Source organism: Scylla paramamosain, chromosome 44 (genome assembly GCF_035594125.1).
Source record: "Scylla paramamosain isolate STU-SP2022 chromosome 44, ASM3559412v1, whole genome shotgun sequence".
Classification (NCBI taxonomy): domain Eukaryota; kingdom Metazoa; phylum Arthropoda; class Malacostraca; order Decapoda; family Portunidae; genus Scylla; species Scylla paramamosain.
The window spans coordinates 2,374-25,883 of NC_087194.1; the positions used below are offsets into that span (position 1 = coordinate 2,374).

The 23,510-nt window shown below is 39.4% G+C and overlaps 3 long non-coding RNA genes across 6 annotated transcripts; all 3 read left to right on the forward strand.

Moving 5' to 3' along the window:
- The first annotated feature begins 388 nt into the window (after positions 1-388).
- LOC135094055 (uncharacterized) lies at positions 389-2,975 on the forward strand. The gene is made up of 2 exons (XR_010263567.1): positions 389-473; positions 1,397-2,975. It is a non-coding gene; the product is annotated as an uncharacterized LOC135094055 (long non-coding RNA).
- Positions 2,976-5,306: 2,331 nt separating this feature from the next.
- Positions 5,307-12,923, forward strand: LOC135094038 (uncharacterized). 3 transcript variants are annotated; one of them, XR_010263557.1, is made up of 4 exons: positions 5,307-5,626; positions 8,206-8,271; positions 10,673-10,757; positions 11,281-12,923. It is a non-coding gene; the product is annotated as an uncharacterized LOC135094038 (long non-coding RNA). The 3 variants fall into 3 exon arrangements; XR_010263558.1 differs by lacking the exon at positions 10,673-10,757 and adding an exon at positions 8,469-8,553 and having other exon boundaries at positions 5,307-5,594; XR_010263556.1 differs by having other exon boundaries at positions 5,307-5,594.
- Positions 12,924-15,199: 2,276 nt separating this feature from the next.
- LOC135094062 (uncharacterized) lies at positions 15,200-20,304 on the forward strand. 2 transcript variants are annotated; one of them, XR_010263572.1, is made up of 4 exons: positions 15,200-15,509; positions 18,082-18,147; positions 18,356-18,440; positions 19,214-20,304. It is a non-coding gene; the product is annotated as an uncharacterized LOC135094062 (long non-coding RNA). The 2 variants fall into 2 exon arrangements; XR_010263571.1 differs by having other exon boundaries at positions 15,200-15,477.
- The last annotated feature ends 3,206 nt before the right edge of the window (positions 20,305-23,510 follow it).

The window sequence follows — 23,510 nt, forward strand, 5'->3', positions numbered from 1 at the left end:
TTCTTTTCAGATACAAATGTAGAGGGACAAAAGAGAAAGGCAGGAAGACCACCACCACCAGCACAGTGGAAGAAAGGTTAGAGACAAGCGGGGAAAGTTAAAAAAAAATAATGAATAATTAAACGCTTGCTGTCTTTTATTATCTTGAGTATAAAATGGTTATATGACAATCTCTCTCTCTCTCTCTCTCTCTCTCTCTCTCTCTCTCTCTCTCTCTCTCTCTCTCTCTCTCTCTCTCTCTCTCTCTCTCTCTCTCTCTGCAGGTGTGAGGACGCAACAATCAACACTGTCGACAAAGCAGACGACATAGACACTCGTATGTTCTACACCCATTTTGGCACAGCACAGGTAACTCTCTCTCTCTCTCTCTCTCTCTCTCTCTCTGCAGGTGTGAGGACGCAACAATCAACACTGTCGACAAAGCAGACGACATAGACACTCGTATGTTCTACACCCATTTTGGCACAGCACAGGTAACTCTCTCTCTCTCTCTCTCTCTCTCTCTCTCTGTCTCTCTGTAATCTACTTTCCTTTAGCTTATTAAGACTTAAAACACAGATCAATAGTGGATTTTTGACCTTAACTAAAGAGAGAAAGGATTAAAGTATCTTGTTTGTTCACAGTTTGGTGCGTGGACAGCCTGGGTGTGCTGGGTCGGACTGACAGAACTCTAAAAAATAGATTAAGGGCAATTATTTGGCATCAACTAAAGGGGCAACCTGACTTTTTGACCTTAACTAAAGAGAGAAAGGATTAAAGTATCTTGTTTGTTCACAGTTTGGTGCGTGGACAGCCTGGGTGTGCTGGGTCGGCCTGACAGAACTTTTAAAAAATAGATTAAGGGCAATTTTTTGGCGTCAACTAAAGGGGCAACCTGACTTTTTGACCTTAACTAAAGAGAGAAAGGATTAAAGTATCTTGTTTGTTCACAGTTTGGTGCGTGGACAGCCTGGGTGTGCTGGGTCGGCCTGGCAGAACTTTTAAAAAATAGATTAAGGGCAATTATTTGGCATCAACTAAAGGGGCAACCTGACTTTTTGACCTTAACTAAAGAGAGAAAGGATTAAAGTATCTTGTTTGTTCACAGTTTGGTGCGTGGACAGCCTGGGTGTGCTGGGTCGGACTGACAGAACTCTAAAAAATAGATTAAGGGCAATTTTTTGGCGTCAACTAAAGGGGCAACCTGACTTTTTGACCTTAACTAAAGAGAGAAAGGATTAAAATATCTTGTTTGTTCACAGTTTGGTGCGTGGACAGCCTGGGTGTGCTGGGTCGGCCTGGCAGAACTTTTAAAAAATAGATTAAGGGCAATTATTTGGCATCAACTAAAGGGGCAACCTGACTTTTTGACCTTAACTAAAGAGAGAAAGGATTAAAGTATCTTGTTTGTTCACAGTTTGGTGCATGGACAGCCTGGGTGTGCTGGGTCGGCCTGACAATGTTCGCAATGCTCAAGCTATGCAAGTACCACCAGCAGGAGAATATTCGGGTGTCAATGGCCAGGGAACGGGCTCGCCTAGTCTCTGATCGACACTCTCAGATCAGCGGATGATCGGATGGTTCTTGGCCGGACAGCTGCTGAGTCTTCCTGTCAAATTTCCAAGCTTGACATTATTTTCCTGTTGATTTTCCTCTCTCAGGTTTTTTTCCCATTCTTGTTTTTTTTTTCCTCTCAGATTTTTTCCTCTTCTTATTTATTTTATTTTTTTTCTCTGCTTCCATTTTTGTTTTTCTGTCAAATTGCACCTGTTTTTGTTTTTTTTTCTTTTTTTCCCCTCTTGTTTTCCTATTGAGTTTTTCTGTCTCTACTGTCCACCTTCCTAGCTCTCTATCTTTTTTTTTCTTTTCTTTTCTTTTTTTTTTTGGTGTGTGTGTGTGTGTGTGTTTGTATACATAGATGTACATAGTTGAGTTATATCCTGGAGATGTGTGTGTGTGTGTGTGTGTGTGTGTGTGTAAGAGAGGGAGAGAGTGTGTTTTCATATCTCTCTCTCTCTCTCTCTCTCTCTCTCTCTCTCTCTCTCTCTCTCTCTCTCTCTCTCTCTCTCTCTCTCTCTCTCTCTCTCTCTCTCTCTCTCTCTCTCTCTCTCTCTCTCATATTTGAACAAGTAAACACATCTTACTTTTTCACATTGCACTTAGAAAAACACACACACACACACACACACACACACACACACACACACACACACACACACACACATACACTTAGTATCACTGGCATAAGTAGGTCTATTTTTTTTTTTTTTTTTTCATCACGTAGGCTTAATGAAAACGTTGTGAAAAGCTTTAAGTTGTTAAGTAGGTGATGTAAAGTGTGTTGGTCGTAACTTAAGACTTCCTATCCTTTTTTTTCTATACCTACCTATTTTTTTACCTACCTGTTTTTACCTACCTATTCTATACCTACCTATTTTTTTCTATATGAACAAGTTATTAGTTAATTTTAAAGCTATTTTTTTTTCTCTCATTTCACTTGCATTATTCTCTCTCTCTCTCTCTCTCTCTCTCTCTCTCTCTCTCTCTCTCTCTCTCTCTCTCTCTCTCTCTCTCTCTCTCTCTCTCTCTCTCTCTCTCTCTCTCTCTCTCTCTCTGTATCTATCATTAAAGAACATATAAACTCATTAATTCACTGGGTATTATCAATAAGTTTTAGATTAAATATTATAATTACTAGCTCTAGGTTTATTTATGTAACAGAGAGAGAGAGAGAGAGAGAGAGAATGTACGTTTGTGTGTGTGTGTGTGTGTGTTTGTGTATAATCATATTCGCATATATAAATATTTGAAGAGATAAATAAGATGCAGATTTTGTCCATTGTATAGCTAAGTAATGAGGTCCTACATACATACATACATACATACACATTGCATATACTCACTATAACCGTGTTCCATTCCAGGCAGTTAGTGAAAAAAAATATATCTATTGCTGTACCCTTTGTATATGTATGTTTAAATAATGTATTGGTTATTACACTGTTTACTTTCTTCCCTATTTCTCCTTTAGCCTTGGTGTGCCATAAAAACTCTGGAGGATAGTGATGGAAACCCCAAGTTTAAGCTTGTTTCAGACTTTTCACTAGGATGTCTTTCTTTGCCTCATGCTAATGCTGACTGTGAGCGCTGCTTCTCCAGTGTAAACCGTGTGAAAACAAAAGACAGAAATAAGCTAATAACAGAAACCGTGAGAGACATCATCCTAGTGAAGCACTCTCTCTCTCTCTCTCTCTCTCTCTCTCTCTCTCTCTCTCTCTCTCTCTCTCTCTCTCTCTCTCTCTCTCTCTCTATATATATATATATATATATATATATATATATATATATATATATATATATATATATATATATATATATATATATATATATATATATATATATATATATATAACCTAAATTCTGTATTTGGAAAGTGGCAATTTTGCATAATATTTAGAATAATTACATATGTACGAAAATTTTACCAGAAGTACAATAATTTCAACCTGTGTAGTACGATAATATGGCCAAAACAATCTGGCACGCTGGACTCACTTGAAGGCCGCGCCGTGTTACGACTCGAGCATGGCGGCATGTACACTGGTGGGTTTGGCGGCGTCCAGCGGAGTGCCCTTATTTGTGAGGCATGCTGGCCCTGGGAAGCCGGTGAGTAGTGAGATAACACTATGAATATCACTTAATGAATGCAGCATGTTTTCACGGCAGAACGGAATGGCAGGAGAGATGTAGAGGGGTTATTCATTTCCTCACATAATTGGAGGCATTGTTCCGTACCTCCACTGCTAGTTGAAGTGACACGGGTTTTCATGGCTCTTTCTTTATGCGTCCACTCAAAGATTGACAACATTTTTTTTTCTCCCTCACACACACACACACACACACACACACATTCACGCAGCCTGTCTGTTTTTTTTTGGTTACTTATAAATTCTCTCTCTCTCTCTCTCTCTCTCTCTCTCTCTCTCTCTCTCTCTCTCTCTCTCTCTCTCTGTTAGTTAGATAGTTGGTGATATGCTTCGTAAAATGAGGAAGGAAGGAGAGAGAGAGAGAGAGAGAGAGAGAGAGAGAGAGAGAGAGAGAGAGAGAGAAGGTAAATAATACAATGAAAGATGAAATAATGAATGAACGAATAAAATAAAAGATAGATAGACAGACACACACACAAACACACACACACACACACACACACACAAGGACAGACAGGCAAAATACGTAGAAAGTCAGAGAGAGAGAGAGAGAGAGAGAGAGGCTGTACTTAAGCAATTATATCTTTCCATACCCACACACACACACACACACGTACGTTTCCCTAAGGGCGTTACATCACTGTATGTGTGTGTGTGTGTGTGTTCTATATCTCTACGGCGGAATCTTTCAAGAGAGAGAGAGAGAGAGAGAGAGAGAGAGAGATGAGGAAACAAGGAAGAGAATGAAAAATAAATAAAAGAAAAAAAGCAAGAATAATGATGATAACAACAACAATAAAATAAGAGAGAGAGAGAGAGAGAGAGAGAGAGAGAGAGAGAGAGAGAGAGAGAGAGAGAGAGAGAGAGAGAGAGAGAGAGAGAGAAACGACGAGAAAAAAAAAAAAAAGGAAAAACAAGCCTAAATGTTTACGTTCGTGAGAGAAAACGAAGGTCAGCTTTTTATTTCTATGGGAGACTTATGTGAATTGAAATACGCTCAGTTATTTGTACACCAGTGCTTCCCAGACTTCTCCAGCACGTGTTCCCTTTGAGTAGCACCAAACCCACCACAACCCACACATTGGTAAGCCTTCTAAGCACATACTAGTTTACATTGGCGCAGATATATTAAAAAGATTAATCACAAAAGACTAATTAAAAACATATATTCAGTACATGCAGGTGGGCTCTCCTTGACACACAGAGAAAGGCTGGTAATTCTCTGTTGATCATTACCTACAGCATGAGAGCCTCTGTTATACTTCGATATCTCTGTGAAGTATTGTTGTTTTTTAACGTAAAATGGTAAATACTTAATAATGATAAGCTGAGATATAACACAGTATTAAGCCAAGCCTTCAATTCACACAAGCTTTTCAATGATTTCACATTACGCCACACAAGGGACGAGACATTGCAGTGCAAGACCCGCCAGGACCAGTTTGAATTTGGCGCTTCAATCAGTAACATCTAGATACTTTCACAATTACAGTTATAATGGCTTGAGATTTATTTTTACACGCTTATAATTATTTATATTTAATTTTCTATTAGTTTAGTATAATATAAAAAGTTGGTGCTTGTTATTGAAAGGTAAAAGTGTCTTGTGGATAGGTTTAGGTGCGTACTGTGCGGAGCAGGCTGGGAGGGACGACTCAGTACCAGAACGTGAGACAGCAAGGCAGTGTGTTCAAAGGGTGCCATAAACTGTTGCTTTATTTAATGTGGGACGACACAGCACCAGACGTCAGACACCAAGGCACTGTTCAAAGGGTGCCATAAACTGTTGCTTTATTTCATGTATTGTCGCATAACAAGACAGTGACAGGGGCCGTGGCTGCCTGCGTGTGCTGGTTCAAGCTTGGTGCCTGCCGGGAGGTGCCTACAGGGCCACCAAGGCTAATATTGGTAAGAAACCCGCCCACCACTTGTCCAGCCAGGTAATTTGCACAGTCTGATGTAATAGGCGGTAACTGTGATAGTGTTGTTACATGTCACCCACAACAACAACACAGGGCTGTCAGGTCAGTTGGTTAACCTTACTGTTTATTTATTGTTAAGCCTCGTATTTCATGTTTTTGCACCTCGTTGCGAATATATTGATGTGACTCAGCATTCCACGGTGCCACAAGCGCTCCAAGCCTCCACCACAAAACTCTTACTAATTAACCATGACAGGAATTATAAAGACGTAAAAAAATACAATTAACTAATGTTATCAGCTGAGGTGGAGCCAGCCTTCTCCATTTGTCCCCCAATATCTGCTTCATTTCTCACTTATTGTAAACCTAACACGTCACTAAGTGGAGCCCCATGACTAGGCTTTCATATCCGCTAGCTAGACATATCCGCCATAACCTCATTTAGTTTACGATGGAAGAATAACAGGCAAAATAGCGGCCGTTCTCTCCACCGTCAAGGGCCGCCATGATGCCTGGCTACCTCTGCCAACCTGATTCAACCTGTGGATTTCAAAATTTTTTTGGTATTTTTCTTAACTTCTTTATTCTGCTCGTATGGCATGTTTTTGTGGTTTATAAAAATAATTATTTGCTTTAGAAGTGTTTTCGTTGCTTGTGTTGAGTTGTGTTCCATTTTGTGTTGCTTTACGAAAATGTGGGGAGTTTTTTTTGGCAGTATTTTGACAAACTTGTTTTTTTATTTCACGCTCTAGTTACGTCTTTTGTGTTTCTAAAAATTGCTTATGATTTTTAAAGTGTTTTTTCGTTCCTGTTGAGAGAAATAAGTGGACTTTAAAAATGGTTTATGGTCCTGTTAAAAGTTGTGTTTACAACACTTTTTATGTTATTGTCTCTCTATTTCGGCTTGTAACTAACTTTTCATTGCTTGAAAAAAATAGTTTGTATGTTTTAAAGTGTTTTATGTTGTTATTGAGTCAAAATAGGTGGACTTTTCAGTGGTTTTTAATCGTATTTATGTTCCAACACTTGTTTTTTTACACAATTTCGGTTTTATTTTTTTACTTCTTGTTCCAGGTAACTTTTGATGGTGTAAGATGATAATTCAGATTTTTTAAAATTTTTTACGTTCCTAAAAATTCAAATGTTGTGGACTTTTCAATGATTTAAATGGGGGTCGAATATTTCAACAATTTTTCCATAATTAATTTGGATATTTTTTAAATACTACTCAGGCTGGAGCTGTTATAATATTGTGGAAAATTGTTAAAGTATTTGTCAAGTCAGAATATATAAGGCATTCGAGCCTAGCTCCATTTTTTCGAGGGGTCAATTTCATAATGAAATCCGTTACGGTACGTAAATTAGCCGTGACGTCACGGCCGCCATCATGGACCGGGGACCTTGATCGGCTCCGCTGTCTCCTCGATAATATTTATCGTATTTTGCAGTGTTTTCTTGGTGTTTCCAAGTGTTTCTAAACTCAGACGTGTAGATAAGAGTAGAATGAGTAAGAAAATAAGAGAAATAGAGGAGGAAAGAGGGAGGGAGAAGGAATAGAGGAGGTGGTAAAACAGAAAAATGGTAAGAAAACAATATTTAGGTTAATTTTCCCTGCTGCCCTGTCTGTCTTTGTGGTATTTGTCTTCCGTGACAGTGCTTTCAGTGTATTTGGTGTGTTTAGGGAGTGTTGGAGTGTGTCTGGAGGTGTTTAGGGGGTGTTGGAGTGTGTGTTGATGGGGTTTGGTGATGTTTGAGTCAATATTTAGCGTCCCTGGTGTTTTTTGGGGTGTCTTAGGCTTGTTTAGGAGTGCTTTAAGTGTGTTTTGGACTGTTTTCAATGTTTTGGGATGTTTCAAGTGTATTTTGGGATGTTATGCATGAGTTTGGGTGTGTTTTGTGTGGATACGGGTGAGTTTTGGGTGCGTTTGTGGGTATTTTAGGTCAGTCTGGGTGTGTTTTGGGCTGTTTTAAGTGTGTTTTGGGCCGTTTTCAGTGTTTTGGGATGTTTTAAGTGTGTTTTGGGATGTTATGGATGAGTTTGAGTGTGTTTTGGGTAGGTACGGTGTGTTTTGGATGCGTTTTAAGTCAATTTGGGTGAGCTTTGGAGTATTTTAAGTGTGTTTGGGGATATTTTGGTGCACTTTCGATGTGTTTAGGATGTTTTTTTGTGCGTTTAGGAGTGTTCTGGGTATGTTTAAGTGTTTTTAAAGTGTTTTAGTGTGATTGGAGTTGCTTTTGAGGTGTTTTGGTTATGTTATGGGCATGTTGCAGATAAACATTGGGTCTTTGAGGGTAGAAGTGGTGTGCTTGAGGTAAAATAAAAGATTCTGGGGTGTTTTGGGAAAGGGCTGTGATAATAGAAGCGTGTCAGGTGTGTTATAGCGTGTGTTGTGATATATGAAGCTACAAGATGCAAGTGTGTGGGATGTCTGGGTCTGGACGGGGTGTTGTGGTGTTAGAGTGCTAGCACGGGGAGGTTGGGAGGTTGTAGGAATGGGTAGAGGGTAAATAGAGAGGTACACTGTAGGTTAGGTTAGATTAGGCGTTGATTGGTGTTGATTCAGTAATACAATCTTTTTTTTTTTTTTTCTTTTCAGATACAAATGTAGAGGGACAAAAGAGAAAGGCAGGAAGACCACCACCACCAGCACAGTGGAAGAAAGGTTAGAGACAAGCGGGGAAAGTAAAAAAAAAATAATGAATAATTAAACGCTTGCTGTCTTTTATTATCTTGAGTATAAAATGGTTATATGACAATCTCTCTCTCTCTCTCTCTCTCTCTCTCTCTCTCTCTCTCTCTCTCTCTCTCTCTCTCTCTCTCTCTCTCTCTCTCTCTCTCTCTCTCTCTCTCTCTCTGCAGGTGTGAGGACGCAACAATCAACACTGTCGACAAAGCAGACGACATAGACACTCGTATGTTCTACACCCATTTTGGCACACCACAGGTAACTCTCTCTCTCTCTCTCTCTCTCTCTCTCTCTCTCTGTCTCTCTGTAATCTACTTTCCTTTAGCTTATTAAGACTTAAAACACAGATCAATAGTGGATTTTTTGACCTTAACTAAAGAGAAAAAGGATTAAAAGTATCTTCTTTGTTCACAGTTTGGTGCGTGGACAGCCTGGGTGTGCTGGGTCGGACTGACAGAACTCTAAAAAATAGATTAAGGGCAATTATTTGGCATCAACTAAAGGGGCAACCTGACTTTTTGACCTTAACTAAAGAGAGAAAGGATTAAAGTATCTTGTTTGTTCACAGTTTGGTGCGTGGACAGCCTGGGTGTGCTGGGTCGGCCTGACAGAACTTTTAAAAAATAGATTAAGGGCAATTTTTTGGCGTCAACTAAAGGGGCAACCTGACGTTTTGACATTAACTAAAGAGAGAAAGGATTAAAGTATCTTGTTTGTTCACAGTTTGGTGCGTGGACAGCCTGGGTGTGCTAAGTCGGCCTGGCTGAACTTTCTAAAAAATAGATTAAGGGCAATTATTTGGCATCAACTAAAGGGGCAACCTGACTTTTTGACCTTTAACTAAAGAGAGAAAGGATTAAAGTATCTTGTTTGTTCACAGTTTGGTGCGTGGACAGCCTGGGTGTGCTGGGTCGGCCTGACAGAACTTTTAAAAAATAGATTAAGGGCAATTTTTTGGCGTCAACTAAAGGGGCAACCTGACTTTTTGACCTTAACTAAAGAGAGAAAGGATTAAAGTATCTTGTTTGTTCACAGTTTGGTGGGGTGGACAGCCTGGGTGTGCTGGGTCGGCCTGGCAGAACTTTTAAAAAATAGATTAAGGGCAATTTTTTGGCATCAACTAAAGGGGCAACCTGACTTTTTGACCTTAACTAAAGAGAGAAAGGATTAAAGTATCTTGTTTGTTCACAGTTTGGTGCGTGGACAGCCTGGGTGTGCTGGGTCGGACTGACAGAACTCTAAAAAATAGATTAAGGGCAATTATTTGGCATCAACTAAAGGGGCAACCTGACTTTTTGACCTTAAACTAAAGAGAGAAAGGTTTAAAGTATCTTCTTTGTTCACAGTTTGGTGCGTGGACAGCCTGGGTGTGCTGGGTCGGCCTGACAATGTTCGCAATGCTCAAGCTATGCAAGTACCACCAGCAGGAGAATATTCGGGTGTCAATGGCCAGGGAACGGGCTCGCCTAGTCTCTGATCGACACTCTCATATCAGCGGATGATCGGATGGTTCTTGGCCGGACAGCTGCTGAGTGTTCCTGTCAAATTTCCAAACTTGAGTTTTTTTTCCTGTTGATTTTCCTCTCTCAGGTTTTTTTTCCCATTCATTTTTTTTTTTTCATCTCAGATTTTTTCCTCTTCTTATTTATTTTATTTTTTTTCTGCTTACATTTTTGTTTTTCTGTCAAATTGCACCTGTTTTTGTTTTTTTTTTCTTTTTTTCCCCTCTTGTTTTCCTATTGAGTTTTTCTGTCTACTGTCCACCTTCCTAGCTCTCTATCTTTTTTTTTCTTTTCTTTTCTTTTTTTTGGTGTGTGTATGTGTGTGTTTGTATACATAGATGTACATAGTTGAGTTATATCCTGGAGATGTGTGTGTGTGTGTGTGTGTGTGTGTGTGTGTGTGTGTGTGTGTGTGTGTGTGTGTGTAATAGAGGGAGAGAGTGTGTTTTCATATCTCTCTCTCTCTCTCTCTCTCTCACACACACACACACACACACACACACACACACACACACACACACACACACACACACACACTTAGTATCACTGGCATAAGTAGGTCTATTTTTTTTTCATCACGTAGGCTTAATGAAAACGTTGTGAAAAGCTTTAAGTTGTTAAGTAGGTGATGTAAAGTGTGTTGGTCGTAACTTAAGACTTCCTACCCATTTTTTGTATTTTTTTCTATATGAACAAGTTAATAGTTAATTTTAAAGCTATTTTTTCTCTCATTTCACTTGCATTATTCTCTCTCTCTCTCTCTCTCTCTCTCTCTCTCTCTCTCTCTCTCTCTCTCTCTCTCTCTCTCTCTCTCTCTCTCTCTCTCTCTCTCTCTCTCTCTCTCTCTCTCTCTCTCTCTCTCTCTCTCTCTGCAGGTGTGAGGACGCAACAATCAACACTATCGACAAAGCAGACGACATAGACACTCGTATGTTCTACACCCATTTTGGCACAGCACAGGTAACTCTCTCTCTCTCTCTCTCTCTCTCTCTCTCTCTCTCTCTCTCTCTCTCTCTCTCTCTCTCTCTCTCTCTCTCTCTCTCTCTCTCTCTCTCTCTCTCTCTCTCTCTCTCTCTCTCTCTCTCTCTCTCTCTCTCTCTGTAATCTACTTTCCTTTAGCTTATTAAGACTTAAAACACAGATTAAGGATTAAAGTATCTTGTTTGTTCACAGTTTGGTGCGTGGACAGCCTGGGTGTGCTGGGTCGGCCTGGCAGAACTTTTAAAAAATAGATTAAGGGCAATTATTTGGCATCAACTAAAGGGGCAACCTGACTTTTTGACCTTAACTAAAGAGAGAAAGGATTAAAGTATCTTGTTTGTTCACAGTTTGGTGCGTGGACAGCCTGGGTGTGCTGGGTCGGCCTGGCAGAACTTTTAAAAAATAGATTAAGGGCAATTATTTGGCATCAACTAAAGGGGCAACCTGACTTTTTGACCTTAACTAAAGAGAGAAAGGATTAAAGTATCTTGTTTGTTCACAGTTTGGTGCATGGACAGCCTGGGTGTGCTGGGTCGGCCTGACAATGTTCGCAATGCTCAAGCTATGCAAGTACCACCAGCAGGAGAATATTCGGGTGTCAATGGCCAGGGAACGGGCTCGCCTAGTCTCTGATCGACAGTCTCAGATCAGCGGATGATCGGATGGTTCTTTGCCGGACAGCTGCTGAGTCTTCCTGTCAAATTTCCAAACTTGACATTATTTTCCTGTTGATTTTCCTCTCTTAGGTTTTTTTCCCATTCTTGTTTTTTTTTTCCTCTCAGATTTTTTCCTCTTCTTATTTATTTTATTTTTTTCTGCTTTCATTTTTGTTTTTCTGTCAAATTGCACCTGTTTTCGTTTTTTTTTTCTTTTTTTCCCCTCTTGTTCTCCTATTGAGTTTTTCTGTCTCTACTGTCCACCTTCCTAGCTCTCTATCTTTTTTTTTCTTTTCTTTTCTTTTTTTTTTTGGTGTGTGTGTGTGTGTGTGTTTGTATACATAGATGTACATAGTTGAGTTATATCCTGGAGATGTGTGTGTGTGTGTGTGTGTGTGTGTGTGTGTGTGTGTGTGTGTGTGTGTGTGTGTGTGTGTAAGAGAGAGAGAGAGTGTGTTTTCATATCTCTCTCTCTCTCTCTCTCTCTCTCTCTCTCTCTCTCTCTCTCTCTCTCTCTCTCTCTCTCTCTCTCTCTCTCTCTCTCTCTCTCTCTCTCTCTCTCTCTCTCTCTCTCTCTCTCATATTTGAACAAGTAAACACATCTTACTTTTTCACATTGCACTTAGAAAACACACACACACACACACACACACACACACACACACACACACACACACACACACACACATACACTTAGTATCACTGGCATAAGTAGGTCTATTTTTTTTTTTTTTTTCATCACGTAGGCTTAATGAAAACGTTGTGAAAAGCTTTAAGTTGTTAAGTAGGTGATGTAAAGTATGTTGGTCGTAACTTAAGACTTCCTACCCTTTTTTTCTATACCTACCTATTTTTTTACCTACCTGTTTTTACCTACCTATTCTATACCTACCTATTTTTTTCTATATGAACAAGTTATTAGTTAATTTTAAAGCTATTTTTTTTCTCTCATTTCACTTGCATTATTCTCTCTCTCTCTCTCTCTCTCTCTCTCTCTCTCTCTCTCTCTCTCTCTCTCTCTCTCTCTCTCTCTCTCTCTCTCTCTCTCTCTCTCTCTCTCTCTCTCTCTCTCTCTCTCTCTCTCTCTCTCTCTGTATCTATCATTAAAGAACATATAAACTCATTAATTCACTGGGTATTATCAATAAGTTTTAGATTAAATATTATAATTACTAGCTCTAGGTTTATTTATGTAACAGAGAGAGAGAGAGAGAGAGAGAATGTACGTTTGTGTGTGTGTGTGTGTGTGTTTGTGTATAATCATATTCGCATATATAAATATTGGAAGAGATAAATAAGATGCAGATTTTGTCCATTGTATAGCTAAGTAATGAGGTCCTACATACATACATACATACATACACATTGCATATACTCACTATAACCGTGTTCCATTCCAGGCAGTTAGTGAAAAAAATATATCTATTGCTGTACCCTTTGTATATGTATGTTTAAATAATGTATTGGTTATTACACTGTTTACTTTCTTCCCTATTTCTCCTTTAGCCTTGGTGTGCCATAAAAACTCTGGAGGATAGTGATGGAAACCCCAAGTTTAAGCTTGTTTCAGACTTTTCACTAGGATGTCTTTCTTTGCCTCATGCTAATGCTGACTGTGAGCGCTGCTTCTCCAGTGTAAACCGTGTGAAAACAAAAGACAGAAATAAGCTAATAACAGAAACCGTGAGAGACATCATCCTAGTGAAGCACTCTCTCTCTCTCTCTCTCTCTCTCTCTCTCTCTCTCTCTCTCTCTCTCTCTCTCTCTCTCTCTCTCTCTCTCTCTCTCTCTCTCTCTCTCTCTCTCTATATATATATATATATATATATATATATATATATATATATATATATATATATATATATATATATATATATATATATATATATATATGTGTAAAACCTAAATTCTGTATTTGGAAAGTGGCAATTTTGCATAATATTTAGAATAATTACATATGTACGAAAATTTTACCAGAAGTACAATAATTTCAACCTGTGTAGTACGATAATATGGCCAAAACAATCTGGCACGCTGGACTCACTTGAAGGCCGCGCCGTGTTACGACTCGAGCATGGCGGCATGTACACTGGTGGGTTTGGCGGCGTCCAGCTTAGTGCCCTTATTTGTGAGGCATGCTGGCCCTGGGAAGCCGGTGAGTAGTGAGATAACACTATGAATATCACTTAATGAATGCAGCATGTTTTCACGGCAGAACGGAATGGCAGGAGAGATGTAGAGGGGTTATTCATTTCCTCACATAATTGGAGGCATTGTTCCGTACCTCCACTGCTAGTTGAAGTGACACGGGTTTTCATGGCTCTTTCTTTATGCGTCCACTCAAAGATTGACAACATTTTTTTTCTCCCTCACACACACACACACACACACACTCACACACACACATTCACGCAGCCTGTCTGTTTTTTTTTGGTTACTTATAAATTCTCTCTCTCTCTCTCTCTCTCTCTCTCTCTCTCTCTCTCTCTCTCTCTCTCTCTGTTAGTTAGATAGGTTGGTGATATGCTTCGTAAAATGAGGAAGGAAGGAGAGAGAGAGAGAGAGAGAGAGAGAGAGAGAAGGTAAATAATACAATGAGAGATGAAATAATGAATGAACGAATAAAATGAAAGATAGATAGACAGACACACACACACACGAAGACAGACAGGCAAAATACGTAGAAAGTCAAAGAGAGAGAGAGAGAGAGGCTGTACTTAAACAATTATATCTTTCCATACCACACACACACACACACACACACCTACGTTTCCCTAAGGGCGTTACATCACTGTACGTGTGTGTGTGTGTGTTCTATATCTCTACGGCGGAATCTTTCAAGAGAGAGAGAGAGAGAGAGATGAGGAAACAAGGAAGAGAATGAAAAATAAATAAAAGAAAAAAGCAAGAATAATGATGATAACAACAACAATAAAATAAGAGAGAGAGAGAGAGAGAGAGAGAGAGAGAGAGAGAGAGAGAGAGAGAGAGAGAGAGAGAGAGAGAGAGAGAGAGAAACGACGAGAAAAAAAAAAGAGAGAAAGGAAAACAAGCCTAAATGTTTACGTTCGTGAGAGAAAACTCAGGTCAGCTTTTTATTTTTATGGGAGACTTATGTGAATTGAAATACGCTCAGTTATTTGTACACCAGTGCTTCCCAGACTTCTCCAGCACGTGTTCCCTTTGAGTAGCACCAAACCCACCACAACCCACACATTGGTAAGCCTTCTAAGCACATACTAGTTTACATTGGCGCAGATATATTAAAAAGATTAATCACAAAAGACTAATTAAAAACATATATTCAGTACATGCAGGTGGGCTCTCCTTGACACACAGAGAAAGGCTGGTAATTCTCTGTTGATCATTACCTACAGCATGAGAGCCTCTGTTATACTTCGATATCTCTGTGAAGTATTGTTGTTTTTTAACGTAAAATGGTAAATACTTAATAATGATAAGCTGAGATATAACACAGTATTAAGCCAAGCCTTCAATTCACACAAGCTTTTCAATGATTTCACATTACGCCACACAAGGGACGAGACATTGCAGTGCAAGCCCCGCCAGGACCACTTTGAATTTGGCGCTTCAATCAGTAACATCTAGATACTTTCACAATTACAGTTATAATGGCCTGAGATTTATTTTTACACGCTTATAATTATTTATATTTAATTTTCTATTAGTTTAGTATAATATAAAAAGTTGGTGCTTGTTATTGAAAGGTAAAAGTGTCTTGTGGATAGGTTTAGGTGCGTACTGTGCGGAGCAGGCTGGGAGGGACGACTCAGTACCAGAACGTGAGACAGCAAGGCAGTGTGTTCAAAGGGTGCCATAAACTGTTGCTTTATTTAATGTGGGACGACACAGCACCAGACGTCAGACACCAAGGCACTGTTCAAAGGGTGCCATAAACTGTTGCTTTATTTAACGTGTTTTCGCATAACAAGACAGTGACAGGGGCCGTGGCTGCCTGCGTGTGCTGGTTCAAGCTTGGTGCCTGCCGGGAGGTGCCTACAGGGCCACCAAGGCTAATATTGGTAAGAAACCCGCCCACCACTTGTCCAGCCAGGTAATTTGCACAGTCTGATGTAATAGGCGGTAACTGTGATGGTGTTGTTACATGTCACCCACAACAACAACACAGGGCTGTCAGGTCAGTGGTTAACCTTACTGTTTATTTATTGTTAAGCCTCGTATTTCATGTTTTTGCACCTCGTTACGAATATATTGATGTGACTCAGCATTCCACGGTGCCACAAGCGCTCCAAGCCTCCACCACAAAACTCTTACTAATTAACCATGACAGGAATTATAAAGACGTAAAAAAATACAATTAACTAATGTTATCAGCTGATGTGGAGCCAGCCTTCTCCATTTGTCCCGCCAATATCTGCTTCATTTCTCACTTATTGTAAGCCTAACACGTCACTAAGTGGAGCCCCATGACTAGGCTTTCATATCCGCTAGCTAGACATATCCGCCATTGCCTCATTTAGTTACGATGGAAGAATAACAGGCAAAATAGCGGCCGTTCTCTCCACCGTCAAGGGCCGCCATGATGCCTGGCTACCTCTGCCAACCTGATTCAACCTGTGGATTTCAAAATTTTTTTGGTATTTTTCTTAACTTCTTTATTCTGCTCGTATGGCATGTTTTTGTGGTTTATAAAAATAATTATTTGCTTTAGAAGTGTTTTCGTTGCTTGTGTTGAGTTGTGTTCCATTTTGTGTTGCTTTACGAAAATGTGGGGAGTTTTTTTGGCAGTATTTTGACAAACTTGTTTTTTTATTTCACGCTCTAGTTACGTCTTTTGTGTTTCTAAAAATTGCTTATGATTTTTAAAGTGTTTTTTCGTTCCTGTTGAGAGAAATAAGTGGACTTTAAAAATGGTTTATGGTCCTGTTAAAAGTTGTGTTTACAACACTTTTTATGTTATTGTCTCTCTATTTCGGCTTGTAACTAACTTTTCATTGCTTGAAAAAATAGTTTGTATGTTTTAAATTGTTTTATGTTGTTATTGAGTCAAAATAGGTGGACTTTTCAGTGGTTTTTAATCGTATTTATGTTCCAACACTTGTTTTTTACACAATTTCGGTTTTATTTTTTTACTTCTTGTTCCAGGTAACTTTTGATGGTGTAAGATGATAATTCAGATTTTTTAAAATTTTTTACGTTCCTAAAAATTCAAATGTTGTGGACTTTTCAATGATTTAAATGGGGTCGAATATTTCAACAATTTTTCCATAATTAATTTGGATATTTTTTAAATACTACTCAGGCTGGAGCTGTTATAATATTGTGGAAAATTGTTAAAGTATTTGTCAAGTCAGAATATATAAGGCATTCGAGCCTAGCTCCATTTTTTCGAGGGGTCAATTTCATAATGAAATCCGTTACGGTACGTAAATTAGCCGTGACGTCACGGCCGCCATCATGGACCGGGGACCTTGATCGGCTCCGCTGTCTCCTCGATAATATTTATCGTATTTTGCAGTGTTTTCTTGGTGTTTCCAAGTGTTTCTAAACTCAGACGTGTAGATAAGAGTAGAATGAGTAAGAAAATAAGAGAAATAGAGGAGAAAGAGGAAGGGAGAAGGAATAGAGGAGGTGGTAAAACAGAAAAATGGTAAGAAAACAATATTTAGGTTAATTTTCCCTGCTGCCCTGTCTGTCTTTGTGGTATTTGTCTTCCGTGACAGTGCTTTCAGTGTATTTGGTGTGTTTAGGGAGTGTTGGAGTGTGTCTGGAGGTGTTTAGGGGGTGTTGGAGTGTGTGTTGATGGGGTTTGGTGATGTTTGAGTCAATATTTAGCGTCCCTGGTGTATTTTGGGGTGTCTTAGGCTTGTTTAGGAGTGCTTTAAGTGTGTTTTGGACTGTTTTCAATGTTTTGGGATGTTTCAAGTGTATTTTGGGATGTTATGCATGAGTTTGGGTGTGTTTTGTGTGGATACGGGTGAGTTTTGGGTGCGTTTGTGGGTATTTTAGGTCAGTCTGGGTGTGTTTTGGGGTGTTTTAAGTGTGTTTTGGGCCGTTTTCAGTGTTTTGGGATGTTTTAAGTGTGTTTTGGGATGTTATGGATGAGTTTGAGTGTGTTTTGGGTAGGTACGGTGTGTTTTGGATGCGTTTTAAGTCAATTTGGGTGAGCTTTGGAGTATTTTAAGTGTGTTTGGGGATATTTTGGTGCACTTTCGATGTGTTTAGGATGTTTTTTGTGCGTTTAGGAGTGTTCTGGGTATGTTTAAGGTGTTTTAAAGTGTTTTAGTGTGATTGGAGTTGCTTTTGAGGTGTTTTGGTTATGTTATGGGCATGTTGCAGATAAACATTGGGTCTTTGAGGGTAGAAGTGGTGTGCTTGAGGTAAAATAAAAGATTCTGGGGTGTTTTGGGAAAGGGCTGTGATAATAGAAGCGTGTCAGGTGTGTTATAGCGTGTGTTGTGATATATGAAGCTACAAGATGCAAGTGTGTGGGATGTCTGGGTCTGGACGGGGTGTTGTGGTGTTAGAGTGCTAGCACGGGGAGGTTGGGAGGTTGTAGGAATGGGTAGAGGGTAAATAGAGAGGTACACTGTAGGTTAGGTTAGATTAGGCGTTGATTGGTGTTGATTCAGTAATACAATCTTTTTTTTTTTTTTTCTTTTCAGATACAAATGTAGAGGGACAAAAGAGAAAGGCAGGAAGACCACCACCACCAGCACAGTGGAAGAAAGGTTAGAGACAAGCGGGGAAAGTAAAAAAAAATAATGAATAATTAAACGCTTGCTGTCTTTTATTATCTTGAGTATAAAATGGTTATATGACAATCTCTCTCTCTCTCTCTCTCTCTCTCTCTCTCTCTCTCTCTCTCTCTCTCTCTCTCTCTCTCTCTCTCTCTCTCTCTCTCTCTCTCTCTCTCTCTCTCTCTCTCTCTCTCTGCAGGTGTGAGGACGCAACAATCAACACTGTCGACAAAGCAGACGACATAGACACTCGTATGTTCTACACCCATTTTGGCACACCACAGGTAACTCTCTCTCTCTCTCTCTCTCTCTCTCTCTCTCTGTCTCTCTGTAATCTACTTTCCTTTAGCTTATTAAGACTTAAAACACAGATCAATAGTGGATTTTTTGACCTTAACTAAAGAGAGAAAGGATTAAAGTATCTTCTTTGTTCACAGTTTGGTGCGTGGACAGCCTGGGTGTGCTGGGTCGGACTGACAGAACTCTAAAAAATAGATTAAGGGCAATTATTTGGCATCAACTAAAGGGGCAACCTGACTTTTTGACCTTAACTAAAGAGAGAAAGGATTAAAGTATCTTGTTTGTTCACAGTTTGGTGCGTGGACAGCCTGGGTGTGCTGGGTCGGCCTGACAGAACTTTTAAAAAATAGATTAAGGGCAATTTTTTGGCGTCAACTAAAGGGGCAACCTGACGTTTTGACATTAACTAAAGAGAGAAAGGATTAAAGTATCTTGTTTGTTCACAGTTTGGTGCGTGGACAGTCTGGGTGTGCTGGGTCGGCCTGGCAGAACTTTTAAAAAATAGATTAAGGGCAATTTTTTGGCATCAACTAAAGGGGCAACCTGACTTTTTGACCTTAACTAAAGAGAGAAAGGATTAAAGTATCTTGTTTGTTCACAGTTTGGTGCGTGGACAGCCCTGGGTGTGCTGGGTCGGACTGACAGAACTCTAAAAAATAGATTAAGGGCAATTATTTGGCATCAACTAAAGGGGCAACCTGACTTTTTGACCTTAACTAAAGAGAGAAAAGGTTTAAAGTATCTTCTTTGTTCACAGTTTGGTGCGTGGACAGCCTGGGTGTGCTGGGTCGGCCTGACAATGTTCGCAATGCTCAAGCTATGCAAGTACCACCAGCAGGAGAATATTCGGGTGTCAATGGCCAGGGAACGGGCTCGCCTAGTCTCTGATCGACACTCTCAGATCAGCGGATGATCGGATGGTTCTTGGCCGGACAGCTGCTGAGTGTTCCTGTCAAATTTCCAAACTTGAGTTTTTTTCCTGTTGATTTTCCTCTCTCAGGTTTTTTTTCCCATTCATTTTTTTTTCATCTCAGATTTTTTCCTCTTCTTATTTATTTTATTTTTTTTCTGCTTACATTTTTGTTTTTCTGTCAAATTGCACCTGTTTTTGTTTTTTTCTTTTTTTCCCCTCTTGTTTTCCTATTGAGTTTTTCTGTCTACTGTCCACCTTCCTAGCTCTCTATCTTTTTTTTTTCTTTTCTTTTTTTTGGTGTGTGTATGTGTGTGTTTGTATACATAGATGTACATAGTTGAGTTATATCCTGGAGATGTGTGTGTGTGTGTGTGTGTGTGTGTGTGTGTGTGTGTGTGTGTGTGTGTGTAATAGAGGGAGAGAGTGTGTTTTCATATCTCTCTCTCTCTCTCTCTCTCTCTCTCTCTCTCTCTCTCTCTCTCTCTCTCTCTCTCTCTCTCTCTCTCTCTCTCTCTCTCTCTCTCTCTCATATTTGAACAAGTAAACACATCTTACTTTTTCACATTGCACTTAGAAAAAAACACACACACACACACACACACACACACACACACACACACACACACACACACACACACACACACACACACACACTTAGTATCACTGGCATAAGTAGGTCTATTTTTTTTTCATCACGTAGGCTTAATGAAAACGTTGTGAAAAGCTTTAAGTTGTTAAGTAGGTGATGTAAAGTGTGTTGGTCGTAACTTAAGACTTCCTACCCATTTTTTGTATTTTTTTCTATATGAACAAGTTAATAGTTAATTTTAAAGCTATTTTTTCTCTCATTTCACTTGCATTATTCTCTCTCTCTCTCTCTCTCTCTCTCTCTCTCTCTCTCTCTCTCTCTCTCTCTCTCTCTCTCTCTCTCTCTCTCTCTCTCTCTCTCTCTCTCTCTCTCTCTCTCTCTCTCTCTCTCTCTCTCTCTCTCTCTGCAGGTGTGAGGACGCAACAATCAACACTATCGACAAAGCAGACGACATAGACACTCGTATGTTCTACACCCATTTTGGCACAGCACAGGTAACTCTCTCTCTCTCTCTCTCTCTCTCTCTCTCTCTCTCTCTCTCTCTCTCTCTCTCTCTCTCTCTCTCTCTCTCTCTCTCTCTCTCTCTCTCTCTCTCTCTCTCTCTCTCTCTCTCTCTCTCTCTCTCTCTCTCTGTAATCTACTTTCCTTTAGCTTATTAAGACTTAAAACACAGATCAATAGTGGATTTTTTTACCTTAACTAAAGAGAGAAAGGATTAAAGTATCTTGTTTGTTCACAGTTTGGTGCGTGGACAGCCTGGGTGTGCTGGGTCGGACTGACAGAACTCTAAAAAATAGATTAAGGACAATTATTTGGCATCAACTAAAGGGGCAAAATGACTTTTTGACCTTAACTAAAAAGAGAAAGAATTAAAGTATCTTGTTTGTTCACAGTTTGGTGCGTGGACAGCCTGGGTGTGCTGGGTCGGCCTGACAGAACTTTTAAAAAATAGATTAAGGGCAATTTTTTGGCGTCAACTAAAGGGGCAACCTGACTTTTTGACCTTAACTAAAGAGAGAAAGGATTAAAATATCTTGTTTGTTCACAGTTTGGTGCGTGGACAGCCTGGGTGTGCTGGGTCGGACTGACAGAACTCTAAAAAATAGATTAAGGGCAATTTTTTGGCGTCAACTAAAGGGGTAACCTGACTTTTTGACCTTAACTAAAGAGAGAAAGGATTAAAATATCTTGTTTGTTCACAGTTTGGTGCATGGACAGCCTGGGTGTGCTGGGTCGGACTGACAGAACTCTAAAAAATAGATTAAGGGCAATTTTTTGGCGTCAACTAAACGGGTAACCTGACTTTTTAACCTTAACTAAAGAGAGAAAGGATTAAAATATCTTGTTTGTTCACAGTTTGGTGCATGGACAGCCTGGGTGTGCTGGGTCGGCCTGGCAGAACTTTTAAAAAATAGATTAAGGGCAATTATTTGGCATCAACTAAAGGGGCAACCTGACTTTTTGACCTTAACTAAAGAGAGAAAGGATTAAAGTATCTTGTTTGTTCACAGTTTGGTGCGTGGACAGCCTGGGTGTGCTGGGTCGGCCTGACAATGTTCGCAATGCTCAAGCTATGCAAGTACCACCAGCAGGAGAATATTCGGGTGTCAATGGCCAGGGAACGGGCTCGCCTAGTCTCTGATCGACACTCTCAGATCAGCGGATGATCGGATGGTTCTTGGCCGGACAGCTGCTGAGTCTTCCTGTCAAATTTCCAAACTTGACATTATTTTCCTGTTGATTTTCCTCTCTTAGGTTTTTTTCCCATTCTTGTTTTTTTTCCTCTCAGATTTTTTCCTCTTCTTATTTATTTTATTTTTTTCTGCTTCCATTTTTGTTTTTCTGTCAAATTGCACCTGTTTTCGTTTTTTTTCTTCTTTTTTTCCCCTCTTGTTTTCCTATTGAGTTTTTCTGTCTCTACTGTCCACCTTCCTAGCTCTCTATCTTTTTTTTTCTTTTCTTTTCTTTTTTTTTTTTGGTGTGTGTGTGTGTGTGTGTTTGTATACATAGATGTACATAGTTGAGTTATATCCTGGAGATGTGTGTGTGTGTGTGTGTGTGTGTGTGTGTGTGTGTGTGTGTGTGTGTGTGTGTGTGTGTGTGTGTAAGAGAGGGAGAGAGTGTGTTTTCATATCTCTCTCTCTCTCTCTCTCTCTCTCTCTCTCTCTCTCTCTCTCTCTCTCTCTCTCTCTCTCTCTCTCTCTCTCTCTCTCTCTCTCTCTCTCTCTCTCTCTCTCTCTCTCTCTCATATTTGAACAAGTAAACACATCTTACTTTTTCACATTGCACTTAGAAAAACACACACACACACACACACACACACACACACACACACACACACACACACACACACACACACACACACACATACACTTAGTATCACTGGCATAAGTAGGTCTATTTTTTTTTTTTTTTCATCACGTAGGCTTAATGAAAACGTTGTGAAAAGCTTTAAGTTGTTAAGTAGGTGATGTAAAGTATGTTGGTCGTAACTTAAGACTTCCTACCCTTTTTTTTTTCTATACCTACCTATTTTTTTACCTACCTGTTTTTACCTACCTATTCTATACCTACCTATTTTTTTCTATATGAACAAGTTATTAGTTAATTTTAAAGCTATTTTTTTTTCTCTCATTTCACTTGCATTATTCTCTCTCTCTCTCTCTCTCTCTCTCTCTCTCTCTCTCTCTCTCTCTCTCTCTCTCTCTCTCTCTCTCTCTCTCTCTCTCTCTCTCTCTCTCTCTCTCTCTCTCTCTCTCTCTCTCTCTGTATCTATCATTAAAGAACATATAAACTCATTAATTCACTGGGTATTATCAATAAGTTTTAGATTAAATATTATAATTACTAGCTCTAGGTTTATTTATGTAACAGAGAGAGAGAGAGAGAGAGAGAGAATGTACGTTTGTGTGTGTGTGTGTGTGTGTTTGTGTATAATCATATTCGCATATATAAATATTTGAAGAGATAAATAAGATGCAGATTTTGTCCATTGTATAGCTAAGTAATGAGGTCCTACATACATACATACATACATACACATTGCATATACTCACTATAACCGTGTTCCATTCCAGGCAGTTAGTGAAAAAAAATATATCTATTGCTGTACCCTTTGTATATGTATGTTTAAATAATGTATTGGTTATTACACTGTTTACTTTCTTCCCTATTTCTCCTTTAGCCTTGGTGTGCCATAAAAACTCTGGAGGATAGTGATGGAAACCCCAAGTTTAAGCTTGTTTCAGACTTTTCACTAGGATGTCTTTCTTTGCCTCATGCTAATGCTGACTGTGAGCGCTGCTTCTCCAGTGTAAACCGTGTGAAAACAAAAGACAGAAATAAGCTAATAACAGAAACCGTGAGAGACATCATCCTAGTGAAGCACTCTCTCTCTCTCTCTCTCTCTCTCTCTCTCTCTCTCTCTCTCTCTCTCTCTCTCTCTCTCTCTCTCTCTCTCTCTCTCTCTCTCTATATATATATATATATATATATATATATATATATATATATATATATATATATATATATATATATATGTAAAACCTAAAT